Genomic DNA, 8738 nt, shown 5'->3' on the forward strand with positions numbered 1-8738 from the left:
CTGAGGTGCCCTGGCTGCCGTGCTAGTGTTGCTCCTGATGCCTGAGCCGCTGCCTCTCCCTCGCTGGCGCTGCGGCACCCGGCAGGGAGCGGGGTGCTGCTGCCGGGCCAGCTGCGCGGCGGCCGCCTTCCCCCGGGCAGCTAGGGGCCGCCGACCCAGCCGAGCGCAGCGCAGAGCACTCCCGCCCTGGTCCCGCTGCCTGCGGGAAAGGGGGGGGGGGCAAAGTTTCACTCGGGAGGCTACAGGAGGCTCTGGGAAAGCAAAGCGTTTTGCGCTGTGCCGCCCGGGCCCCTGCTGTTACAATGCGAATCGCCATCAGCAGTCGCTGGCGTGGAGACCGGGAGCCTGGAGAGCCACCAGAGCCGAGCCAAAGTCTCAATTCAGGCAAATTTTGAAGTGCCTCCAGAGGAGCTGCAGAGCTGTCTGTGCCAAGCCGGCAAATGACATTTGCTAGAGACACAGCTGAGAGCCCTGCAATGGCTTTCAGCTAATTGTGAATGCCAGCCATAGCACCTTTGAGAGTGACGGCCAGTACCCCTAGTGCTGACCGCAGAACACACAGCACCAGGGAGAAATGCGAGCCCCCTAACAAGGGGCAGGTGATAAGGGAAGCCTGGTGTCCTACCAGATTACTTACATCTCCTGTAACAAACTGAAGTCCCCAGCATATTGACAGTTATTCCTCCATAGCCTTCCTTTGGGATGCCTGGTTGAAAATCCACCCCCTTCCCCATACCCACAGACCAAGTAATAAATACACTTTACTTTGAAGTGCAGGTCTAGATGTAGCTGTGTCTTCAGGGCAACGCAATGCTGCAGTTGCTGGCCTGGGACAGCGGTGAGACATCCCTTACCTTGCCGAACATCCAGCTGGAACAACCTGCACGAGGGCCCGGCAAGGGTGCCTAAAGAGGTTCGCTCTCTAAAAAGACGCTCCCTGGCCCCACTGGAGGCTGAGGGATTGATGCGAGGATCTCAGGACAGCCAAAATTATAACTTTTTTTTTTGCAAGAATTAAGCAAGATGACTACTTGGTACCCATGGACCCATGATGGAACAGAGTTCATTTTTTTTTTGCAGAAGCTTGCGGGCCAGCAGTACATCCCTGAGGAGAGAACAAGATGAGACAAACTAAAGAAAGAAGTGGGAGGAGGAGTAGGAAGGTACCTATGCTTAAGTGATTTAACCCCGTAATAATAATAACAAAATAGACTATTTTGAGTCTTTTGCTTTTTGCTTATTTGATGCTGAATATCTTGTTTCAGTTATATTTTAGTTAAGGAGATTGGTGCTCTGTAAGCACCTAAAATAGAATATGGAGATAGAGACAGCAGAAGCAGAATGGATGCCAAAGTGAAATGATCTGGAGTGCTGAGCACTGCATCAGCCCACACACAGGCCCACCCCAAGGATAGTGATGCAGAGAAGTCTTAGATGGTGCTCCCTGCTTGGAAAAATGATGTCAGTATTGGCAGACTCAAAACTAAACTGAAGGCTAACCAAAATAAACTCATTAAATGTACTTCCCTTCTATATAGCATAAAAATCCCATCCTGGGTGCAGTGCACCTTTGTGTTAGGCTTGTGCTCTTTAACAGTGCTGCTGACAGCTTCACAGCCAGCACATAACAGTGCACTTACTAAATATAAGTACTTAATTAGCATCTAGCATACTTCTGCTACCACAAAAATAATAACAAATAGCCATACTGTGGGGAAGGTCAATGCTGCTTGCCAGGAAAGGTGTGCACAAAGTGCTAGATGCCTGCGACAGACCAGATTTTAGGCATATTCTTACTTCACAGAAGCTGACAGCCTCAGAATAAGGCAGGCAGAACAGAGATTTAATTAGGTAGCTGATGTGAACTGTACCCTCACAAAAACGTTGGGAAGAATAGCTGGCCCCATGGGACAGCTATTTTCCAGGTTTACAAGGAAAGATGGGTTTTCTTGGTGGAATTTCAACAATGATGCGAGGTGCTTTACGACAGAGGCACATGCATGCTCTGAGGGTCAGACATTTTAAGAGGCTGGACTTCACCTGTGCTAGTGCCCCCAAAGGTAAAAACCTAAAGTTCTAGACAAAGAACTGGATCAAAGAGAAACCTCAAGGGGGATATCAGAACCTAGATTCTGGAGGCATCAGATGTTCCTGTTGTTTTAAAAATTGTTTTCAATTTTAAAAAGTCTACTCAGACCTCACTAGAGGATTTCCTAGGTACTGCCATGCCAGGTTCCCGAGGGAGGGGCAAGCTCTCCAGCAACAGGCTGTGGAGACTGGAATTTATTTTTACAGTTTCTGGTAACTGATACTAGAAACGCATCTTATCTTCAAGGTTGTTGAAAAACTTAGGGGTTTTTTTCCCCCCCAAAAATGGTGATCAGGCAGTTTGAGAAGTTATTTCATTATCAGGTGGGTTTACTATTGATGGCAAGCACAAACAACATAAAATAGCTGTCCGAAGAAGTGTAATGATTCCATAGCTTTCTTCATGTACTTAAGACAAATGAAAAAGAGTATCGCCTGGCAATGATTCTGGCTTCCAGCATCTGTAATTTGGTATGCGTGTATAATACTTCTCACCTCAGGCCAGCTCCATAGTATGGCAGATTAGAATACTGGATGTCTCTTGACGGCAGTATTTGACATCCATTAACTCAGGTGGTTTTGATCTTGTAGCTTCTTATCGCAAGGAATCTGACAAACTGATAGAAACTCCTCGTGTTTCAGGTGTGTGAGAGAAAGGAAGGGAAGAATAAATCCCTAACTGATGCAAATTAACATGGATTTATTGACTTCAGGGCATGTTTACAGTTGCTGAAAATCTGTACCGGAAACTACAATTCTGATTTAAAATTATGATCACCCTTGAACTGTGTACGTGGAGTTGTTGAATTTTTTACCTCTAGCTGTAGCATGAAGACTTATGACAGCCCTACCCAACCCAAAGAATTTTTTTTTTAACATAGACCTACTACAAAATTACAATTTGTGGTTAAGTAAGGGAGACTTGGCCATTAGAGGATGTATCTGTGGATTTTTACATGCCTGTCTGCCTATGTCATATATATTCTCATATATATATTCGTTAAATTTAGCTGGGACTTTTACTGCAAAATTAATGTCCCAGTTTGCCCCACAGGAATATTCAGATGAAAATGAATTACTCATGGACAAAGGAGAGGTGTAAAAAACAATGCAAATGGCTCGTTTAATAATTTCCATTATGTAAAAGAGCAATCCTGAGTATCCTCAAAGGTTTTTTTTTTCTATGTTAAATAGGACAAACCAAAATGAGAAACAATGGTACTGGAGTTGAATGAACTAATTTCCAACCTTTCTTCTAAATTCTGAAGCATATTTGTTTACCATTGTTTATTATACCATTATACGCTATATGTTGGTTCAAAATCTGTAGCTAACAGCAACAGCTCTTCAGCTTTCATCTGTTAGTTCTAAGACAGAAATTTGAACCTATAGAGTAAACCAGGTTTTGGCCCACAGAGTTTTCCAGCATATTCTTAAGAAATGAAATGCAACCTCAAGCTATTCCTAATAAGGTGAATCTGACTAAAAATTGTTTGTTTGTTACATTGTATCATTTAAAATTTTGAGGAATCCCTCTACTGAAATTAGAAACAGAATTTTCCCTATCATTAGAATGACTGTTCTCATACATATCTTTCTATACAGAATATTTTAAAATATATTTGTGGTAAAAATAAATTACTTTTCTTTGACAGATGTATTAACTGGAATCATCATCAGGGAATATAGTTCACGTACATGTATCCAACAGTGAAGAAGCATGACCTAGGTATGCTTGACAATGCTGTGTAAAAATATTAAATACTTAGCAGACACATATATAAATATTCTGTCCTCTTCTGCATTTGATTCTTGAAAAATAGTGGATACAATTTGGCTTTTATCTGTAAAAACACTAACAATAACAAAACATAAACAACAGAAAAATGGAAAGAGTAACTTCTGTTTATATCATGAATCATCCAATGTCTACCTTCCTATGAAACTGGCAATTACAAAAACTGAGAAGGAAAATCCTATTTTCACATACTCCAATGTCTCTAGAGAACTCTTCATAGGACTATGAAGAAAGATTGGTTTTTTAAGACTGTGAAAAAGTTTTGTTCTTTTTTCATTTATTTTACATTTCAAGTGTAAAAAAGTAAGGAAAAGCACTTTGGTTTAAAATAATTATTTTATAATGTTTAATCTGCAAGATGTATAACTGGGTTTATGTATGGGAGCAGGTCTGTAATTACCATCTGTGCAAGTCTTTTTAAGATTGGATCTTTAAGGTTCCCAACTCAAACTGCCCTAAGATTAAAACATGAAACACTTCAAATTATTGGGCCTCAAGGATGCCGATTTACATAGCTACATAGAAAAGGATTCACTAATTTAATTGCAATGTGTAAATAATTTAGTTCCAACTTACGGCTGTATCAGTTTCATATCACCATCTAAAACTTTACAAGATGACACTCAACATAGGTAGCAACTACCATTATTAAATTACATAGATGGCCTTCTAATGCTTAATGCTCAGTGAAAATCCACAATTGTATGTGATTTTGATACACACTAGTGGGAATGAGGCAAATATAAAGAAATCATGGCATATAAAAAGATTGGGGAGTTTTGGGTTTCTTCTCTCTCTCTCAAAAAAGAAACAGTCATCTACAGGAACATGTATGTTCCCATTTAAAAGAGCTATCAGGTCTAGAAAATTAAATGTTAAGATTAAAGCAATTTTTATTTTCACATCTTGTATAAATATGGTCAAATCCAATTCTGTTCTAGCTTTTTATTTCAATGGAGTTCCACCCACTTATTTGCAATCTTAGTGAAAATCATAAGAGTATTTTTATAAGGATACTGGCTTAGATTTTCACAGCTGCCAATGGCATTTAGAAACACTAATTTTGTGGAAAACAGTGTCCCCCCCCAAAATTGCCTATAGGAACAGAATTTTATAGAGAGGGTGAAAAACTATTTTCTGATATACCAACAGAATTCCAATTGACCTGAAAAGCAGTACAACAAATTAAAACCCAGTTTGGGTAGTTCACACATATAACTGGCAATATTACAGCCATGAAAACTAATTATGAATTTGTTCCAGTTGCACAGATGTTGCACGCACATATATACTTGATTTTGGCTTCTTACACTTCTAACTTATTATATACTGGTTATCTATGCTTATCGCCATAGTATCAGCCTCCCAGCTGTGCATTAAATGATGTGACAAACTACTGTCCATCTGTTCTCACATCCATTCTCCCAGGGCAGATGTCTGTGAAATGTTTTAAATTTGATTTTTTTTAACTTATGTATATATAATATGAGAAAACGATTTATATGTATGAGGCCATGTTCTTCAGTGCTTACGTTAACAAAGCCAAGGTTGAAAAGCACACCTTGCATGTAAGTAGTAAGGTTTCTTATTTTTCTGAGTTCTTAACAGAACTCCTCCTTGTATCTTAGGCTGCTCCCAAAGAATGGACATGTTAAGTCTCTGCAGAAACAGAGACCAACACTGTAACCTCACTGTCATACTAAGGCAAAATTTAGAAATGTAATAGTAGGTAGAATGGTTGCAAGTCTTTCACTGCAACTAATAAATGTATAAAATAATCTTTTGTGAATATTACAGCTTAAACACAAATCAACAAAAGCATGCTTAGTGATAGAGAGTAAAATAATTTAGAACAGTAAACATACCCAATCAGAAATTCATCTTAATAGCTATCGCATAGTCCTCCGTTCATAAAAAAAGCTCTGTAGCAATGGGATGGCCAAGTTCTATGGTTTTAGGCACAAATACTGAGTAATTCCATGGCCCAGCCCAGCTCCCACCGAGATCCAGGAGATTTTGGATGAGACTGTAGAAGATCCTGGCAAATCATTTGACATTGTATGTCATTGGAATGACAGGGGCATTTCTTGCCTGCCCACAACTGAATATAATTTTTAAGAGAACAAAGAATACTGATCAAAATCTAGCTGTACAATTGAGTGAAAGCAAATTTACAAGGAGCAGGCAGATGCCAGTTTAGATGAGGTTTTTCTACATTAAATAAGCAGCAAAACTTTAGTATTCTGTTTTGTTTACATTTATCACTGCCATATGTCAAATTAGGAAAAAATTCCCCTTAGTCAGAATGTTATTTTGGAGCATTAGCTGTGAAATATTTTCAAATACAGAAACTACTGCAGAACCTAACTGTGGCACCTTAACTGATTATCCTGAAATTCTTCTTAAATAAAGCAAGGTAACTATATTCCAAACTACTTTAAAAGTAACTTTATTTTAAAATTCAATTTTTACTATAAATTAATTATTAGACTGAACCATCAAGAGTTAGCAAAAGGAGACACAAAAAAAAAAAAAAAAAGAAAAAGGAATAAATGCACAGCAATCCTTCTACTCAAAGGCCCTGTTAATCTTTGGCAACATTCATTGAATGTGACCGAGTGGCTTTTTACTTCACATTTCCAAGTTTCTTCACGTATGTCTAAACGCTGTAATGCTGATAGTTTGTAAGAGAATCTACATAAATTTTAATTACTTGTCTCATAGTCCGTCTTCAACAGATAAATCTAATCCCTTCACTTTTAAAGAAGTGAAGGTTTGGATCAATGGAAGAACATATTACATGCACTTAAAATTAACTTTAAAGAGACTGAAGTAAGGCACCCACATTCTAAACCGTCACATTTAAATGTTGGTAGGATTATTCTCCTGATAATACCTTCAGCCTTCCACGTTAGAAACATTTTGGCCAAAGACCATGAGACTGCATTAGCTATTTACCTTTGCGAGATAATTGTACAAATTTATTTGCCCAATATTTATATAGAATTCAGTGTTTCAATAATGAGATCTTCACCTGTATAAGACAAGCACAAGGAGGTAAATGATTTGTACATGAACATTGTTCTTCACACATCCCTGTGAGACTTGGGGAGTTCCAAGATTCACTTATCCAAGCAAAAGCTCTTGTAGCCCACATCAATCAAACATTGTGCCATGTTTTCCAGAAAGAAATTAAGCTGGGAAAATAAGAGCTTAAAATTGTTGGTCTGGTTTGAAAACAAAAGATCAATTTGTGTGTTCTTCCACAGCAAAAAAAAAAAAAAATCCAATGTCACTGCTTAGTAGTTTAAAAAAAAGAAGTATATTAAAAATAGGAGGCTGGGCATTCTGCATCTAAAATGGAAGCTGTCTATAAACCTATCATTTTCAGACTAGCCAGCTGCAAATTGGCTTCTGACACCATTTCATACACTAGTTCCTACACAAATGTTAGCATGGTTTGGGGACCAAACTATGACACATTAAATGCACTATTTTGTTTGCTATGAGAAATCCTTCTAGATTGTAAACAGGTAACTGTTGTGTTTGCCAACCTATCACTGTGTTCCAGAAAGGCAAACAAATAAATTGTAACTTCAGTGGCAGAGCTATTGAAATTCTTAAAACAGAAACCAACTGGTTATGTCTTTATTTCAAACACTGAAAGTACACGATTTTTCAAAAACAGAAAAATAGAAAAATGTATTTTAAAAGATTTAGTGCTATACTGCAAGCAGATCATCAGAATTATGATCACATTGGAAATACTGCTAGCCTCCCATTCCAGAGAGAGGCCCAAACTAAAACCTTAACTAGAAATATCTTGAACTACAAGCAAGCTCAAAATCTATGGGTACCTGTCATGAATGGAACCAAAATCCTTGATTCCGGTGTGGGTCCACGTTTGTTTGTGCTTCCATACCTATTAAAGGAGGTGCAGTGTGAATACTACAGTATTTACCTGGGTTATTATCAGTTGGACAAAATCCTCAAACCCATACCAGACAGAGGAGAAATGAAGAAAACATTTGACATCAGGACATGCTTTTGCTGCCTCTCACTCGTAGGCTACAGCCGTTCTGCTGAGAAGGGGCTGAAGTGACACGTCAGTGTCAACTGGATTGAATTTTACTGTCATCTAGATTTTGGTGCTTGACAAAGCCCTACGATGGAAAACCGGCAGCTGTGCTCGCTTCAGCGTACCGGCTTTACAGTCTCTGTCGTAGCCCCCTCGTCGTTCAGATTTCCCCGAAGAATGTGTTTTATTAACGCAACACCACCCCCCCCCCCCGTGCCATCATCCTCTCTCAGGTGCCGCTCCGGGCTCCCCGGGGGAGGGCAGGCCACCGCACCGCCTGCGGGGATGCTGTCTAGAAAAAAAAAAAAAAAAAAGCACCAACTGGGCCGAGATTCCCCTCACGCCCGGGGGTCCCAGCCTAGAGACCGACGGGGAGATGGGGAGCCGCCTCGACGCGGGGCCGGCGGGGTCCCCGCGGTGACGCAGCCCCGCGGCGGGCAGCTCTCTCCCCGCCGGCCCGGCCGCCCGCCGCGGTCTCCGCCGGCACCAGCGCTCGGCGGAAGATGGCCACTGCCGGGGCCAGGCTGCCCTCGCCCCTCGCCGCCCGGCTTGGGAGCGGGGAGAAGGACGGGATGGCGGGCTGAAGCCCTGTCGCCCCGGGAGCGGGGCCTCTCCCTCGGGCGGGGGGGCTGCTCACCCGCCTGTCCCTGCGTGGCTCTTACCTCAAGGGGCGAGGAGACAGGGAAAGGGGAGAGGAGCACGGCGGGAGGAGGGGGGGGGGGGGCACCGCTGGGCTGGAGCCCTCCGCGGCCCCCGCTCCCGCAGCGGGCAGGC

Source organism: Haliaeetus leucocephalus, unplaced genomic scaffold, assembly GCF_000737465.1.
Source record: "Haliaeetus leucocephalus isolate CR32 unplaced genomic scaffold, Haliaeetus_leucocephalus-4.0 Scaffold932, whole genome shotgun sequence".
Lineage (NCBI taxonomy): Eukaryota > Metazoa > Chordata > Aves > Accipitriformes > Accipitridae > Haliaeetus > Haliaeetus leucocephalus.